General features: G+C 38.3%; 1 non-coding gene across 1 annotated transcript; it reads right to left on the bottom strand.

Moving 5' to 3' along the window:
- Positions 1 to 18,060: 18,060 nt before the first annotated feature.
- Positions 18,061 to 18,165, bottom strand: LOC114096498 (U6 spliceosomal RNA). The gene has a single exon (XR_003583440.1). It is a non-coding gene; the product is annotated as a U6 spliceosomal RNA (small nuclear RNA).
- Positions 18,166 to 19,878: the final 1,713 nt, after the last annotated feature.

Below are 19,878 nucleotides of genomic sequence, written 5' to 3'. Positions count from 1 at the left end.
AAGCATCGGGCTGGGGTTGTAGCTCAGGGGTAGAGCGCTTGCCTAGCACATGTGAACCACTGGGTTCGATCCTCAGCACCACATAAAAATAAATAAATAAAATAAAGGTATTGTGTTCATCTACAACTAAAAAAATATTTTTTAAAAAAGAAAGCACAAAGGGGGCTGGGGTTGTGGCTCAGTGGTAGAGTGCTCCCTTAGCATGCATGAAGCATTGGGTTTGATTCTCAGAACCACTTAAATGTAAAATAAAGATATTGTATCCACCTAAAACTAAAAAATAAATATTTTAAAAAAATAAAACACAGATCCAATGAAAGAACAAAACTTCTTTTTTTTGAGTCAAATATTATATCCTAAATTTTTTGAAGATGATAAAAAAATATAGGATAGCTCTGTGGAATCACAATTTCAGATACTACAGATGTTTCTTTAAGTAAACTAACTTTCAAGTAACAAACCATATTGCTGTGTGTCTCCTGAAAAGAAGAATGCTATCTATGGTTTTAACTTAACTGACTATCTTGAAAGATTTCCTCATGTTGAAATCCTACTACTACTATAACAAAAACAACTTTAACTATTTTATTTTAGATAGCCTTTGTAAGACAAACTGTGATATCATGATTAAATATTTATTGGTTGTCATTACTTATACTTTGCTTCTGTGTAAGGATTATTTATTGAACAAATATTTATTGAGCACCTACCTTGTGCCTGTTAGCTACCGTAGCAGCAAAGCAACGAGGGCCCAGTCTCTGCTGTGTCTCCATCTCCACCCTTATCTCAGGCAAGTGTACCTTTGTTCACCACCCCAGCCACACTTCCCCCTCCCTGGACATGTCCTCTGTCCACATTAGGGGCCCTCGTTTCTAGGAACTTCTTTGCATATGACTTGGCTGCTTGTCCCTTCACTACCCTCTTATAAGCAAATGGAACCTCTTGTTTAGTTTTCAGGCCAGTGACTTAGCCTCTGTAGATAATTTAGTTTTCTTCTGCGTTCTCCTGGTATTAAAAAATAGCAAAAATCACCTTAACCATTTTTAAGTAGAATGGTTCAGAGTGTTAAGTATATCAACATTTTTGTGCAACAGATCTCCAGAACTTTTTCATCTTGCAAAAACCAAAACTACACTCATTCAGGAGCTTCCATATTTCCCCCTCACCTGTCCTCTCTGTCCTCTGACAACCATCATTCTGCTTTCTATTTCTATGAATTTGACTACTTTAGTTGCCTGATAAAAGTGAGATGAGGGACTGGGGTTGTGGCTCAGTGGTAGAGTGCTCGCTTAGCATGCATGTGGCCTCATCTCGCACGTGTGAGGCCCTGAGTTTTGATCCTTAGCACCACATAAAAATAAATTAATAAATAAATAAAGGTCTATCAACAACTTAAAATATATACATATATAACAAAAAAAGTGTAATGACACAGAATTTGCCCTCAGTGTTCTTCCACATTGGAGCATATGAGAGAATTACTTTCTTTTTCAAGGCTAAATAATATTTCATTGCATGTTTATGCCACATTTCGTTTGTGCATGTCCATTGGTGGGTACTTGGGCTGCTCTTCCTAGCATTTTTATCCTTTCTTTTTTTAGCTCATCTCTTACCTTCATGAATGAAAATGTTCTCAACTGCAATTTTCTTTCTAAATTTTAAAAAATTGTATGTTTCTTTACTTATCCACCAATCCATCCGACAAATATTTATGGATTGTTCATAAAACAGATCTAGGCCTATTAGTGAACTGGAGACATATTAGTGAACAAAATTTCCTGTCCTATTTATCTGCATTCTAAGAGGGGAGACAGATACTAAATAAGATAATTAAGTAACATCTATAGTATATCCCCTGGTGGTAAGTACGAAGGGATAAAAATAAGACAGAGGGGGAAAAAATAGAGCAGAGAGAATGGGGTGGGGAGAGGGAGTGTCAGATCAAGGTTAAAATGTTGGATGCTGTTTCCAGTGAAGGCAGGGCTGAGAAGGCAAACTTTGAAGGAGTGAGCCAAGGGAACATCAGAGGCAAAAGCATGTGAGAAAGAGGGAGAGCCAGAGCATAAGCCCTGCGGGCAGCATGCCTGGGAGAGTGAGCAACAGTGAAGAGGCCAGGACAGCTAGCTGCCACGAGCAAGGAGAGCAGGAGATGAGGTCAGCAGGAAGGACTGAGCACCGAGGTATGGAAGGTCATTCTCAAGAGCAGGAGATGTGTCTGAGTCAGAATTATTATTTGAAAGAATACTCTCTGAATGAATGAGTGATAGCCTCCTCTGAATGCACTCCATGTCAGGGCCGTCTCTGTTAGAGGATGGCACTAAGGAAACACCTCCAGGTCACCACACCATGAGAGGGAGTTGTTGCCTTCTTTGCTCTGCCCTTTGCATTGTTGATGCAGCCTGAGATTGCACTTGACTTTCAGCGGGGATCACACACTGCACTACATGAAGCTCATGGTCTCAAAGCTTTCCTGTGTGTCTTCATCCATGCTGTGCTCTGTCCAGAATACTCTTTCCCTCCTTCACTTGGCAAATTTCTATTTCTTTGTTATGGTTGCTCTGATGTCATCATCTTCTTCTTTTTTAACTTTATTTTGTTTGTTTATTTATTTATTTATTAGGTGGTGCTGAGGTTTGAACCTGGTGCCTCCTATGTGAGAGGCAAGCGCTCTACCACTGAGCCACAACAACACCAGTCCTGATGTCATCTTCTTAAGAAAGGCTCCTGCCTTCCTGAACCCTATAGGTGCCCCTTTTTCACACTCCCACAGCAGCAGCCTCTCAAAGTCTGTTTTATCTCTATCTTTCTCTCTCTTTTTTTTTTTTGGACTAGGGATTGAACCCAGTGTTGCTTAACCACTGAGCAACTTCCTTAGCCCTTTTTTATGTCTTATTTTGAGACAGGGCCTCGCTAAGTCCTTAGGGCCTCGCTAAGTTGCTGAGTTGGTCTTGAACTTGCAATCCTCCTGCCTCAGCCTCCTGAATCACTGGAAATTACAGGGGTGCACCACCACGCCCCACTAAAGTCTCTTCCATAGCACTTAAATATGCTGTATTGAAATGATCTGATTCCCATAACAGACTTCAAGTTTTTTGAGAGAAGGAAGTAGGTTCATATATAACTGTCCCAGAATAGATATTTAATATCAAATGAATTAAAATCCTCAAGTTTTAGTTCAAATATGGCACTTTTAATGTGATTGAATTAGAGTTTTCTTTCTTCAACACACTCCATCAGCAGCATTGCTCCTGTTTCTTAGAGGTGACTTAGGTAGTGATTAAATGCAGAGTTCAGAAACTTCTGCTTCTATCCATCAAGTCACCAAGGGCAAGTTATTTAGTTTCTCTTTGCTTCGGGTTTTTTTTTTTTTTTTTAAATTCTACGAAATTAAGCTAATAATACTAACGTCTTCCTCCTAACATGTCATGTGGATAAATGAATTAATATTTGGGAAGTTCTTGGTTAGAATAATATCTGGCATACATGAACTGCTCTGTAGGCACTTGTTAAAAATATAGTTTTAAAAAAAGTCTCTGTTTCAGAGATTTTTGCTCACCAAAGAGGATAGCCATGCTTGATTTGTAGTTAGTGAAAAAAAGAAAAAAGTCCAGAATGGCACAGAGAAAGAGCACTAGACAAGTCAGGAAGTCCACATTGTATTCTTGATTCTGTAGAAAGATCCTGGGCAGTTAAAAAAAAATTATGGAGGCTGGGATTGTGGCTCAGTTGGCAGAGTGCTTGCCTGGCACATGTGAGGCAGTGGGTTCAATCCTCAGCACCATATTTAAAAAAAAATAATAAAGGCATTGTGTTCATCTACTAGAAAAAATGTTTTAAAAAAAAGTTATGCAATTTCAGGCTGGGGGTGTAGCTCAGTGGTGGCTCTGGGTTTGATTCCTGGCACCACAAAAAGAAAAAGAAAAAGGTAGGTAGGTAGGTAGGTTAGGCAATAAAAACAAAACAAAGCAAAACAACAACACTTATCTCCAAAGATGATCCTATCAACCATAAGATTTCAGAGAGGTGTGTGCATGTAACAATGCAACTATTTAGATAAGAAACAAAATAAAGGGAGGTAGGAATGACAAATATCTGATGTCTCTGAAGATTAAAATAGACACAGAATAAGATAGGAGGGAATGGAGAGACATTGAGCAAGGTGGATCTCTGAGTCCCCTTCCAGAGACAATGCCAGGCCAAGAGAGCTTGTTTGCTGACCAAAGAGGCTGGGTGGACAGGAGAGGGCCAGGTGAAACCAAACTCACCATGTATGGGTATTAGAAGTTCACATGTTGAGTTTATGGGGAGGAAGTGAAAAATACCTGTACACCCTGTGGAGAGTTCCTGTATTTCAAGTTACCCTGTCCCTTGTATGGTAAGGCAGCATGTCAGAGGGGAAAGGCAGATGACATTTTGTGACATATGAAAAGTCATTGTACTTGTGGTATCACTCCTGACCCTTAAAGCTAGAAAATTCATTCACATATCAAATGAGTCCAGGAAAGCATGTTGCAAGGGCTAAAGTTCATTCTAGACTTAGGGGTTCCCACACTCCAGTTATTCTTGATTCTCTTGGGCTTTTTCTCATCTGATAGGACACACCCTGAATGCTGACTTCTGGTCCCACTGGATTTGGAAACCCTCATTCTGCCTTTTTGAAGTCTTTGAGCTCATCATTTCTTGAATGTTTTATGACTCCGTTAGTACTTTGCGCTATGGCCATATGGATCCCTAAATCCTTATCAGGTAGCACGGCACAGTCCTAAATATTTGATGTGTTTTAATGCTATTTTATATAGTATGGATTTTGTATTTCATTTCCTAACTGATATCAAGGTATAGACATACATTTAAATTTCACCTAGAGATCTTGTGGAATTTACTCATTGTCAGTCTATTTAAATTTTCTATATAGACAACCATGTATTCTATAAATGTCAAATTTTCTTCTTTCCTACCAATGTTTACATCTTTTATTTATCTTGCCTTATGATACTGGTTTGGACTTCTGGGACAATTTTGAATAGAGCTAATGATGATGGTTATTTTCCTGAGGGGAGGGGCCAATGCTTGGTATTTAGTCACCAACCAAGCTATTTGTTTGACACATTTTGTTCCTATATTCCTGAGTTGCTTTTATGGACCCATCAAGACATATAAAGGTGAGAGGACTACTTCCACAGGGAGGTACCGCAGGAGAGGGAGGATGGGACTCAGACTCCACTAAGACTGAGCAGAATTAAACACCAGGTAACATTTGCCTGTCTGCTCCATCTACCCTTCTCTTCCTTCCAGGACACCCTGCCTTGTCCCCAGCGGCTAGACGTTTCCTAGAGTCAGTAAATTATAGAGGGGGCAACTGGGCCAACCCAGGAAAGGATCATATCAGAGCTACTTATGGCTTGATTGCATATTCGGAAGATCACAGGACCCTTCAACATCTCCCGTCAGCGGTCAGGCTTGATCCTGTGAAGTAGACAAACTGAGCCATAGTTGGAGGAGAGGTTAAGGGTTGAGACTGGGAACATTCCAGTCCCACATGCCATTCTTTTTTATGGTCATCTTGGAATACGACTGTTTAAAAATTTTCCATTTCCTCCTTTTCTCTTCCTTATTTGGTGAATTTGCAGTCAGCACTCTGCCACAGGGGAGGTTGTTTTTCTGACTCTGACTTTTGGGAGGAGAGCCTTCTCCTATTCGTTCAATCTGTGCGGACTTCCGGCAGGAAATGGCACTCAAGGAAAGTTCTGAATAAAAGGAAGATGCTGTTTGAGCCAGAGGAAACAGGAAGTTGTTGCCTGAGTCTTATACAGAGTGGAGGAAAGTAAGAGGCAGGGAGAAAATTCACTTTGCAGAAATGGGAGGAGCAGAAGAGAGAGGAGTGAGAGAAAAGGAGGGTGGAGAGAACTCAGGAGCACAGAGAGGCAACCAGGCCACCAGATTAGAAGACCTTGAATCTCCTGGTGGTGCTGGCTGTCCTGGAAGAGGATCTTGGCACTGTGTAGTGGGTCTGGGGTCATGCAGTAGCAGTAAGTCAAAGATACAGTGGTTTGTCGACCAAACTACTTTATTATGGTGTTATCCTATTCTAAAAGAGTTCTATTGAAATCACTACGATTTTTCTTTCCATATGTTAAGAACATATACCTATATTCTAAAATCCCCTTCAGTAGAGAGAGACAGAAAAAGCAAATGTGACAAAATGTTACAATAGGAAAAAGGGCATGTGACTATTCATTATATTCTTCTTAAGACTCCTATAAATTTGAAATTTTTTGGAATAAAATTTCAGCTGTGTGTGTGTGGGAGGAATAATCAATTTCTTAACTGTGGTATTTAGTTATATACAGGATGTATACTATTAAAGGGTTATCGGCAATACAAATATGAATCTGATTGACATTCTGCTCATAAATAGCCTCATGGTTTGATATAAATGAAAAACCTTATATATAAATGAATAACATTTTCGTTAAGTCTCAAAGGTAGACATTATTTCAAGTTAGGGCCAGGTGGTGTTAACCGTATTCCTGTTGCATTTGTTCATCTCATATGGGGAATGTCAGGGCTGTTGGTGGGGTGGAAGTGAGAAATCCTGCCCCGGTTTGCTATTGCTGTGTAACCCTTCATTATTTAGTGACTGAAAAGCAGTTCTTTATTATTGCTAATGTGTCCGTGGGTCAGTTGGGGCTTGGCTGATCTATCCTGGGCAGTTTCATTTCACACAGCTGTGGCTGGATGAAAAAACATGCTTCTCCCTGTAAGTCTGTGGATTAGTGGGGATGACTCTGTTTCATGGATCTCTTAAGAAATGTTTTTCTTAGGGAATGACAAAATGCAAGAGGACAAGCAGAAATATATGAAGTCCTACAAAGCCTAGGCTAGGAACTCACACAGTGTCCCTTCAGCTCATACATCATTGGCCAACAGATATCACATGGCCAAGGCCAAAGTCATAGTGCAAGAACAAATACCGATCATGTATGACTAAAAAAATAAATAAATAAAAATTCAAAGAATCCAAAAAAAAAAAAAAAAAAAGAACAAATACCGGGCCCACAGTGAAGTGCCAGCCAGAGTATGGATGCAGACAGGAGTAACAAACTGATGCTATGTATGTCAAATGCCTTGTGGTCATATCACACTTTGACTATTATATTTTTATGAGAACATGAGTTTTTTTCAGAGCTATTAAAAATAATAGCTTCACGTGAAAGAATGTCACTACCCATCTCCTTAAATAACCACTTTCTTGTACTCAGAGCAAGAAAGTCTGAGGATAAACTCATTTAAGGAAGATCTGGTACAAATGCACATTTAGTCTCTTAGGCTTACTTGGGGCTGATGATAGGTAATTTTCCATGGATATTTTGGGCCTCTGGTTCCTGCACTTATTCTTTCTTTCAGCGGCAACCAGTTCTCTTGAATTCTGACATCTTCATGATCTGTCTTCTTCCCAAGCAAACTCTATTCTGAAGAATGGATCCGGCAAGCTCTGTCACAGTGAGGTGTAAGTGACTGATAAGGATTAAAATCTAAATGCCTCTAGGAGCATTATGCATTTGAACATGAGGGAAAAGAACTAAAGGCCCTAGAATGGAGGGAACTCACACAGCATAGAGTAGGGTGGAGAAGCAAAGGACACAGGGTCCAAGGAACTAGGCCAAAGACCTCAGAATCACATTCCATAGGACATTACATTTTTTCCTAGGCAAGTTGCCTTCCTGGGTTTATGGGTATGGGCAGAGGTACTGGAATAATCAGGAACATATGTCAACATAATTAATGCAGTAAATTATGCATTTAATATATTAAAATAAATGCCCATCAAATCAAATGTATTTAACAAATTTTTATAATTACAATGGTTCCAATTCCTACTTATAGTTACTTTGAGAAACAAGTGAATAAATATAGCAGGCATTAGGCAGGAACTTTCTGAACTGTGTCAAGGTTAATAATAAGTAAAATGTTATAAGTAGACACAGGACAGCAACAGCTGTGCAACATTCTTGGAAGCAAGGACTCTGATAGCATGAGATCAGACAGTGAGCTTGTTTTTGTTGCTTCTTTGGGTGAACAGAGACTCCTTATAATAATTGTAAGGGAACTTGCATTTATTTTATAAATTACAATCATTTTTCATGTAAAATCGGATGTCTGCAGCTGGAAGACCAGGGGCATATGGAGCAATGTTGGAAGAAGACACAGATCAAACTTATGAGAATGTCCTGGCTGAGATTCAGTCTTTTGAGCTGCCCATTGAAGCTACGCTAAGGTAGGGCACCTTTAGATTTCATTGTTTCTTCTTTGGTGGCCTAAGACGGTCTTTCCATTTTCCTTTTATACTTTATAAAAATAACAGAATTTAAAAAACCCATATTTTTAAAGAACAGTTATAGCTTTGTATACACTTATTCTCACAGTTTGCTCATCTTTAAAGAAATTACAATAAATAATTAATCTACTTTTTTACATTATGTTTGTTTCTTAATTCATTACCACATAGTTAAAAAATATAAATGACCTTCAAGTGACCAAAAAGGACCTATACCATCTCAAAATAGATATTTTGTCTTTGTTTATGTGAGGTTTCAATTGTTTTCTTTAAAATATCTTTCTTTACAATATCACTAAGTGAAAAAATGTCTATAATGATTAGACATATCAATGAAACCAATTTATACTTGGGTAGATATAAGTTGTAGAAAAAAATATAGAATGTTTGTTTCATGTTGTTGCTGCTCTCTTGGATATCCTGACCTCTCAGATCTGTATTTTTTTAATTTTCATATAAGATTTAAAAATAGCTTCTTTGGTAATACGGGTATTAATTTGCACAGTTCAAGAACAGGATTAAAATTAAAGACAGTGTGTCTTTGTGTTAAAGGGCAACTTTGAAATTTTAATCCTCTCTGAGTGTCTGCCTAGATATGACAATTATCAGTATGGGAACAAGATACCAATCACTGCATATGATAGTGACAATCAATAAATATTTGTTGACTAAAGGTTGTAGATTAAATGGAAGGATTTTTGAAACGTTCCCTCTTTCCAAGAATGTCTTAGGGCCACGTGCTTTGAAACCCACTATAGTTTAAATCTGAATAAATTTCTCCCCTATATTTGAATCTTATTTTGTATTAAACATAGTTTGAATGTCTTCGAAAGGCTTAGGGTAGTGCTGGGGCCACAGAAAACTGTTGTGTTTTACTGCTTAGTTACTGGAATATCAATATGTAGTTGCAATTGTGAAATAATTACAGCTCCATCATAACTGTTTGGTGCCCCTTCATAGGTAGGTAATTTTTACTGTATTCAATAGATAAAAGAACTACTGCCTTTTAGAAATGGGAAACAATAAATTTCTTCATATGGGATATACATTGTACTGTACTGTACTTTATACCAACCAGCTCCTTCTAAAACTTGTGCTTTTGCCTTGTGGCTAGGTCAGAAGTTTAAAGGAAAGTGAGAGGGAGTGTAGGGGGTCTACACATGTTTTAGTTACTGCGGCCTTTGCTGCAGAATGCTCAGCCTTCAACCCCTGGTCCTCTCTACCTTTCCCCTGGTCTCACACCCCTGGCCAACATCCACAGACTTTATCCATCCACAACTATCTTCTATGCTGTCTTTCTCTGGTGGGAGACTTGACTTCCTGCCTGGGTTGTTGCATGTTTTCTTTCCTCTATTCCTAGGACAAATATCCCCAGAACCAGCTTCCACCTTAGCTTCCTAACTACATCTTTGCCATCTGGAAGTCACAGTACTCTTCCTGCAGCACTCTTTTGAGTAGAGAGAGTACAGATACCTTCCCCGGGTGCTGTCCTGTCACCACAACCCAGTGGGCTTGGAATGCCCCCTTTAGCTTTGCGTTTGGGTTAGAGCCCTCTTTTGCAAGGGCTATTTTGGGGAATATAATGGAGTCACAGAACAGACCACAGACTGTATCTGGGTCAATGTTAGACACAACTGTTGCTTTGGTCATTTTACTAGATGAAGATATCTTACACTGGCATTTGATGCCTTTTTAAAAATACCTATACATGCCATTGGTTTTCCAGTGAAACTGTTTCTATGGAACACATCATCAGCTCATTTGGCCAGATAGAAAATGAAGTTTGAAAAATAAATACAGGACATCCATTTTGATCAAACTGGACTGTTTATTACTTGACAGTATGCATAGAAATTTTTTCCTTTGGAGATCATCATTGTTTTTTTCTTATTATTTGCTCCTACTTCTGTCTGCTGAAAACCTAACCCAACTTTCAATACCAGCTCAAATGATTTCTTCTATTAAGCTTCTCCTATTTCCTCCTACTAGGTGTGAACACTCCATTTGTTGAAGTTCCAGATAATCCAAGGCATTTAGTCTTGTGTGTGTGTATGTGTGTGTGTGTCACATGATTTAGGTTATAATCACTTCCAGGCTGAAGATTCCTGAGGGCATGGCCTGTGTTTTACTTGTAGCTTAGTATCCTCTGTAGAAATTTCCACAGTGCCTGGTACATAGTAGCTGGAGAAATATTTGTTGAACTGATTCATGAGCCTATGAGTTAATATAACCTTACGAGGTAAAAGCAAGGAGGCGGTCTGGAAAGAACATTGTTATTTCAGCAAAGAAGATAAAAGTATTTTAAAACTCAAGCTTAAGGGGTTTGGCAGGAAGTTGATTGTCTTTCAGAGCCATAATGGCCCCTCTCTGAGGCCTTGGAATGGATATCGAGAGAAAAGTTGGGGCATTGAAATGATAGGGCTGAGGATGTCAGAGAAACATTGACAGGGAAGACCGTGCACCTGGGAACTGAGGCAGGGAGAATGTCGGAAAATGGAGAGTTCCCTTGCTTGCTTTTCCCTGTCATGGAAGTTAGGCATCACTTTAACTCACATGTTCTCAACTCTGTAAATGTCCCCTCCCTGTCACCTTCTTTTTCAAGTAGGAATCTGAGGTGCTTTGGTCACCTCAGTGTTCATATCAGGGCTAGGTGGGGTCTGCTTCTACAATAGGGTAAGCTCAGAGAGTTCAGTGACTCAGAACTCAGAGGTGTTCCACTAGTTACCTGAGTAAGACTCAATTTCTGTCCTTTCACAGAGCATGCCGACCTTCCTGACACGCTCACCCCTATTCATCATGGGGAGAACTGATATGTATCTGAGGAATTGTCAGTGGGTTTTTTGGGACAAGGAGTCATTTTGGCAGGGATTGTCAATGGCCTAGTCTCCTCCACCAGGCTCAGGTTGTATTCCTTCCTCTCCTGATTTCATTATGTGTCTGCTCCCAGAGCTCCCCACCATCCTGTCTCCTACCTGACTCCCTCCATAGGCCCTTGGGTCAGCATCTTTGGCACCCTTTATGCAAGAGTGGGTAAAAATCAGATGATTCTGAGGTCTTACATTTGTTTTTATTCGGTGTGTTAAGTTTCTAGTATTAAGTTTGAAGGAGAGTTTCAGGGTAGAGCTGAGATACTATGTTTCCCTCCCCCCTCCCCACCATTGGTTTTTGTTGTTATTTGTTGCCAATGAAACATTTGTTAAAGCTAACTCAAACAGTTGTACAAATTGAATTGGGGAATAAATTCAGGGTGGGAAAATGGAACTCATGGGGATGGTGATTGCACTTAAGAGAAAAGGATAAGGGAAAGATAAAGGCCCACAGCTACTAGTAGTGTTGCCACTGGCAGAATATTCGAAGGCTGAATCTAACCACCAGGTGGGGATTGGACTTGGTTTTGCTGCCCAAATCCTTTCGCCCTGGGTATCACTGTTTTCATCATGTTGCAACCATTTGCTAATTTCCACAGGATGTTCTCATTTTGTTTGGGGTTCTTGATTTTTTAACTCCAGTCCCTCTACTTGCTTTAGATACAACTGGTTTCTTGCCAGCTCTTCCCCTTAGAGGACCTGTCTGTCCCTTAATGGCTGTTGGAGTTGTGCTAAAGGAAACAGTTAATACCAGTTTGATTCAGCATTACCAATTTCCTTCAACAAGGAAGATAATGAATGGGTCTCAACCAACTAATTCTAAATTCTCAACCAACTAATACTAAATTCAGATGCATTGATAATTGCTGTCTGAATTCTTCCTTCCAAGATGATTCTGACAAATTTAGTAATAGAAGCTATGGTCCTAATAGGGCCATAGCAGTGTTCAAAACCTTTATTTGCCATATTCACACTAGAACTTCAAACTGCCAGCTTTCATCATTAGATCCCACTCAGGCCAGAAATAGCCTGGGACTCATTATGCCTCCTGGGGGTCCTGCAGTTGTGTTGTTAGCTCTTTGGACCAGGCCCTGAAAATAGGTCTGAATTGATTTGGCTCAAAAGTCAACGTGTGTGTTTTGTTGCTGTAACTGAGCCTAACTGATAAGAAGATTGTAGCTACACTGTAGGGCACTACAAAGTTAGTAGGAGGTAGAGGAGGGCAGAGCCAAAAAAGGGACTGCAGAGGGCTGGGAAAAAAAATAAGAGGAAAAGGGAATTGTACAAGATGACGTACCAGAAGAAATTTTTGTAATTGTTTTATGATAACATAATTGTTTTACACTTGTATTCACAGCCTCTCTTGGGCTCTTTTCCAAAATCTGACCATGAATTTTTAATAGCAAACAGGATATTATATTTCTTTGACTTTAAAGTTTTTAGGAATGAAGATAACATGCTTTTAGAAAAGGACAGAATATATTTTAAAAAATAAAAATGCAAACTGTAAATACTATACAAATCTTAGGATTACATAAAAACAAAAATAAGTGAACTAGTTACATTCAGCTATAGATATTCCCGAATGCTCTTGCTGTTGAAATCTTACAGAAATGTAAGATTTATATCATATTTTATTCTAGCAAGTATATGAAGATCAAAGTTCTAGATTTCGATCTGGAATAGACACCTACTAATTGTATGATTTGGCTTTAGTTTCTGACACTGTAACAGACTGTATAATAAAATGTCCCTAGTGGACATGAAGTGCTCAGCATAGTGTTGCTTGGCCCATAGTAAATGCTTAGGAAATATTAGCTGCTACTACTATTGTCTAATCTGGGATATATATTTCAGTATAATTTAATACATTCATATTTTAATATGTATATCAGAATCTTGACAAAGTAAACAGGTACAATATCTTGAAATTCTAAGTAGGTAGGGAATCTTGTCATGTGAATTTTTAAAAAGGAAATTTTGTAGTTTTTATTTTAAAATTTTAGCCACAAGTCAGGTACAAAAGCTCACTAATTTATAAAGGCAGTTGTTCGATCCAATAGAGAAAGTAGAGATCTCAGAAATATACCTGAAACCCAAATATCAGTATTTAATTAAACCAAATTGACCATAGAAGTCTACAAAATCCTTTTAAACATCTCATCAGGTTCAGACAGATAATAGATATATTTGGCTTTCCTTTCTTGCTTTCTTTTTGCCCCCTAAGAATCATTCCCCCTAAAGGAACAGTTTCTCAGATAAGATGTAGAGTTAATTTACATCTTAAGGGCACAGAGAAATACCGTAAATGGTGACCAAGAAAGAAATGTCCAGGGTAATCACTATTTAAATTTTTTCCTTTTTTTGAAATATATTTTATTTCTAATTGACACATGGTAATTGTACATATTGATAGAGCACAGTGTGACATTTCAATACATGTATACAATGTGTGATGATCTGATCAGGGTAATTGGTATATCAATAACCTCAGAAATATCATTTCTTTGTATTGAGGACATTTAAAATTCTCTCTTAAAATAATTATTTATTTTACTTAAGTTTTTTTTTTTTTTGTGTGTGTGTGTGTGTGTGTGTGTCTGGGGATTGAACCCAAGGATGCTTTACTACTGAAATACTTCCCCAGTCTTTTTGTAAATTTTGAGACAGGATCTTGCTAAGTTGCCCAGGCTGATCATCCTGCCTCAGCCTCCTGGGTCATTGGGATTATAGGAGTGACCCACTGTACCTAGTTAAAATTTTATTTTAAATTGACAAATAATAATTGTATTTATTGGGTATAATCTTTTTTGTTCTTGTTGTTGGTTCATTTGCTTTTGTGGTGATGGGGATGGAACCCACAGCCTTGTGCATACTACTCAAGGGCTATACCACTGAGTTATACCCCCAGACCTTTTATTAGGTGTAATGTGATGTTTTGAAATGTTTACATTGTAGAATGATTAAATCAAACTAATTAACATATCGATCACCTTGAATATTTATCTTTGTTTGTGATGAGAACATTTAAAATCCACTCTTTTAGCATTTTGAAATATATAATTATTGAAATCATATTTCTGAATGCTTATATTTTATACTAATGCAATATCATGACCTTATTTATTCTCTAATGAGAATGGTGTAGTATGCTACATGTTGTGGGTATAAAATAGAGTCTGGGGAAACAGTTCAAAAGTAAATGCAGGTCCAACCATGACTGAGGCCTGCTGCCTCTGTAAAACCTCAGGAAAGCCTGGGTCCTTGATTAGAGTTGGTGGTATAATTGCCCAATTATTGAAGGACATTAAACTAATACTATTAGCTTTTTGATCTTCATTACAACTCTAGACACAACTTTAAAAAAATGTTTCTGAACCAAGTATTTCAACTAGAAAGACAGCTTTATTTATTTTGTGGTTAAGTGAAAGGCCTTTGGAACGACGACATGGTTTCAAATCTGCCTTTATAATCGCTAAAAGAGCATCTAAAGGATTGTTTGAATCAGGCATGAAATGTATTCAATGTAATGTCTCATTCATAGCAAACGCTTATTCACTCATTTCATTCAGTAAATACATAATAATGGTCTACTAGAATATGTCAGGCCATGGTTGGCGTCCTGTTGATACAGCTAGATCAAGACCTAAAAATTCCTTGCCTACAGGGAGCTTGCATTTTAGGGAGGGGAACCAGAAATCTACACATAAAAAATGGAAAACAAGTACTACGAAGAATAACAAAACAGGGAAGTTATTTTAGAGAGTGGTTGGGGAGTAAATATCAGCTATTATATTTATTTTGTTTCATTCCATTATCTACAAAGTTTCTAAACTTTTTTGGTCAGGAGGAAAGAAAGAAAAATAGGACTAATGAGAGGAGAGGAAAGGGAAAAATGGGCAAAGGACATTAAAGGAAGCTGAGTGGAGAAGAACAGGAATGGAGAGTGCACTGGACAGGATGGTAAGTTAAAAAAAAAAAGCAACGACAAAGAGAAGGAAAGTAAGAGGAGAAGCGACAATAGTTTGTGTAATAAGCTGAGACGAAAACTCTGAAGGAAAGAGAATGAAATTCAGAGAAAATCATGTTACTCTTTAATTACTATGTAGATTTAAAAATGTTTAGTTTGGGATGAGCATGCTAATAGAACTTTAAGGGCATTGTTTAAGGGTAAGTCTGGCCATGTAATTTGTTGGGCTCAGTACAAAATTAAAATTCAGACTCCTTTGTTAAAAAATTATTAAGAATTATGAAATGGTGATGGCAGGTATTAAACCAAGGACAACTGAATAGGTCAAAGATCCCTGAGTCTGCCATCTCTGGGAGTTTAGTACAGAGCCTAGTTAATTGCAAACATTTAATAAAGAGTTTTTGCATGAATAAAACTGGAGGCTAATTACCTTTCAGCTCCTCAGAGGACTGGGTCATATTTAATGAAAAGATTATTCTATTTGGCCACAAATTCAAATTTCCTTCTATTGTTCTCCATGTGGGGTCTAGATCTTTATGGAACAGCAAATTCCTCAACATCCTTTAGTAGCAGGAATCCTCCCAGGATGGGCTGGGCTTTGTTTATTCTCTTGCATTTGCAAAATATGGCCACTTGGGGTCACTGCACCAACAAAGGAAGGCGGAAGCTAATCAGGAAGACTAGCTTCTAATAAAATAACCCTTCGAGGGTGCTTCTAGCTGCTTATCAGATAATCAGCCACTGATAAGCAGCTAGAAGCACCCCGGAAGGGTTAATTTATTAGAACCAATGTATAAAGGCTACTTGTGCTTTACATTTTGTTACAGTTTTGCAATTATACATGAAGGGCTGTAAAACTCCTTAAGAAACATTTGAATGCTTTTAGCAAAATCTCAAGAGGATAAAGATCAGAAGTCTGCTGTAGGATAGCCAGGAGCAGGGGAGAATCTTTTTGTAGAGATGTATCCTACTTCATAAAACATGCTTTTACAAGATCAAGTTTAACATGAGAAATATTTGCATGTGGATAATTCATTTTACAAATATTAATGGAGCTCTTACTACATGCCAGATAGTGGACTGGGTGAACAGTACTACAAGGTCCCTGTGTCTGGCTTAGGAGCACTGCCTGGAGGTGGAGATAGACTTAGCAATTTGCCACCACAATATGTGCCTCAAAGGATGGACACTCCCTCCAAGGACCATGAAATGGCACTTGCCTTACAAGACTCAGAGGACTAAGTAAAGTGGATCTGGAAATAAGATGTGTTCCTCTTTCCTCCTCTATAACAGCAGAAAACAAATTTCAGACTTTCCATCCTTTAGGGGTTCACAAATAATGAGATTCAGGTGCACAGACCCAAATACACAATCACATTACTTTGTCAATGGTTAGAAAAAGTACCATTTGTGTGACTGTTTTTTTTTGGGGGGGGGGTATTGGGAACCGAACCCAGGAATGCTCTACCACTGAGCTACATCCAAAGCCTGTTTTATTTTTTATTTTGAGTCAGGGGCTTGCTAAGTTGTTGAGACAGGCCTTGAACTTGGCAATCATCCTGCCTCCCCCTCCAGGTTAGCTGGGATTACAGGTGTGCACAACCATGTCTGGCTTGTGGGTCGGCTCTTATTCTCATTTTATTAAAGAAGATGTTAAATGCTGGGTTATGTGGTTTACTGAAAGGACAGTATCCTCTGCCACCAACATGTACATGAAATGCTTATGTCCCCTACCCCGCCTACCCCTCCTCAAACCAGAATAATTAAATTATTTATCTTTTGGGTAGGCTTTTTTTCCCCACATTTATATATTTGTTATATTATGTCCATGATTAAAATCCTACAGTGAGCAGGCTGAGAATGTTGCTTAATGGTAGATCGCTTGCCTCACATGTTTGAGGCCCTGGGTTTGATCTCCAGTACTAAGAAAAAAAATCTAGTTATTTTGGGTACTTAGCTTTAAAGTCGTAGCAAAAGCTTTCAGGTACTAACAGAACTATCAGAAGTCACAGAGAGGAAACAGCAAACACTGTTACAGAAGAAGTGGTAAATGAACTTCCTTCCATGTTGAATTTTGAGATGATACTACTGCTATGTTGAGTTAATTTCTATGGGCAGGTGTTGAAACAGGCCTGGTAAGAGAAGTGCCTAAGCAGGCCTGGCTTCCCAGAGCAGGGTATTGGGGTTTGGGTTTCCATAGATGGTGTCAGGATTGAAGAGAAGGAGAAAAGGTCTTGATAACAATTGCTCAGGAAAGGACTACTCCCGGAGAGGGTTGTCAAATAGGGAGCTAGCCTGTGCTATCTATGTGCCTTACCTTGCCTTGTTCTACTTTGCAGAGCCATGAATTCTGGTTGTGTTTACCCTCTGAGCTGAATAGTCTGCTGTCTTCTCCAGAGAGGACTAGCTTTTTATTCTCCCTGTAGGAGGAGATAAAAATTGTACTCATATTTTTATGATTCAGTTTCAGATTCAGTTTTCAAAAGGCTTATTCTCTCCCCTGAACCTGCAGTGGGGGTATGCTAACAATGGGTACTGGAGCCTCAGTAATCAAAGAAGCAGTTAGCCAAGGAAAAAGTTGTTCTTTATGATTTGATTAAAAGAACAATTTATATGTACAAAGAGATTTGGTTTGATCTAAGGATATATATTTTTTAACAACTAGAAGTGGATACAGTTTATACTGTTTCTTACATTGGAGCTCTTGGTAAAAGCAGGCATCAGGGAATTTCAGGTAACATTCTTTGCCAGTGTTGTAGTTTCTATCAAGGGGACTAAATACAATAAACTTCTACTGTTATTATTATTTTCAATGTTCAATTTCCTTTAATGAACCCCATCTCTCTAAAGGATAGGTGCAGGCAGCTAGGTGATGGCAGGAGATGAAAAACATGGAACCTCACAAATTTGCATGTCATTCTTGGGCAGAGGCCATGCTAACCTTCTCTGTATCATCCCAATTTTAGTATATGTGCTGCTGAAGCAAGCACAAAGATGTTTTATATATATATATATATATATATATATATATATATATATATATATATATATATATATACATATATAATATTTGTTTTTTAGTTGTAGTTAGACACAATACCTTTATTTTATTTATTTATATGTGGTGCTGAAGATGGAACCCAGGGCCTTGCACGTGCCATGCAAGTGCTCTACTGCCACAACCCCAGCCCCTGTTATATATTTTTTTAATATTTATTTTTTTAGTTGTAATTGGACACAATACTGTTGAGCCACATCCCTAGCCCCTAAGATGTTATATTTATTGTCAATATATGAAGAGCAAGTTTGAAGAAATTTTTTACAATTTTATATTGTCTCAATTCTGAATTGTCACCAAACACAGATTAATCCAAACTCCTACCTTCTATTCAGACCTGTTTGGAATGTTCTTTTCTAATTCATTCTGAAATCATTTTGATGGGTTTAGAGCTTCAGCACTGTTTGGTTTTAAAACCCCTCCAGTTTCCTCTCATCTATGTGCAGAATTCTATGAGGAAGTATAGGAAGCTGGAAATTAAAAAAAAAAAAAAGTCATCTGAACTCAAGGACCTTACCATGGTGTGCCAATGCTGGTGGACTGGGGAAGAGACTTTCTGTTTCTGTGTATTCTTAAAGCACAAGGAAGTGGGGTTTCCCAGGGGGAGGTCTGGAGTCTCTTGTACCATCAAGGCAGTGAAAACAGGGGTGAAGTTTGATGAATTCACACTGGCTTGCAATGGAGTTTCCTGATGAAATGGGCAGTTGTATGTAGCAGAGATTACTTGGTTTTCCATGCCAATGTGCAGTGAATTTCCATGGAGGATCAAGTATATAAAACAAATAAAACCCACAAGTGTATAAAAAGGATCAATTCAAAATCAGTGATTACTATTAAAACAATTGGTGGAGTGGATAAATGTGCTAAATTGAGTCTGTAGTCATTGGAGAAGATTGATTAGTTTTGGGAATCTTCATGAAGCAAACAAATTTTGAGTTGCATTTTCCAAGAAGGACAGAGACTCAGATTAATAGAAGGGGCAATAAATAATATTTATAAGACCCTTATAGGGGCTGGGGATGTGGCTCAAGCGGTAGCGCGCTCACCTGGCATGTGTGCGGCCCGGGTTTGATCCTCAGCACCACATACAAAAACAAAGATGTTGTGTCCGCCAAAAACTAAAAAATAAATATTAAAAAATTCTTTTTTTTAAAAAAAAGACCCTTACAAAGTGTGGCAGGCAAGATAATGAACATTCAAATATGCTCACATCCTAATTCTTGGAACCTGTGAATGGAACATGGCAAAAGGAGTGTTATAGATGTGACTAAAGTTAATAAACTTGAGTTGGAAGATTGTCCTGGATTATCCAGTGGGGCCCAATCCGATTACATGGATCCTTAAAAGCAGAGAAACTTTTTCTTGTCTAAGAGTCAGAGGGAGATGTATCTACAGAGGAATGATCAGATGTAATGTGGCCTTGAACATAAAGGAAGGGGGTCATAAGCCAAGGAATATGGGCAGCATCTAGAGGGTGGAAAAGTCAAAGAAACAAATTTTCCACTGGAGTCTTTGGAAAGGAATGTAGTTGTGCTGATACCTATATTGTAGCCCATTGAGAACTATGTCAGACTTCTAACCTGCAGAACTGTAAGATAATGTGCCTGAGTTGTTTTAAGCTACTATTTGTAGTCATTTGTTATAG

Source organism: Marmota flaviventris, chromosome 4, assembly GCF_047511675.1.
Source record: "Marmota flaviventris isolate mMarFla1 chromosome 4, mMarFla1.hap1, whole genome shotgun sequence".
In the NCBI taxonomy this organism is placed as follows: domain Eukaryota; kingdom Metazoa; phylum Chordata; class Mammalia; order Rodentia; family Sciuridae; genus Marmota; species Marmota flaviventris.
This window is presented reverse-complemented; position numbering and strand designations above follow the sequence as displayed.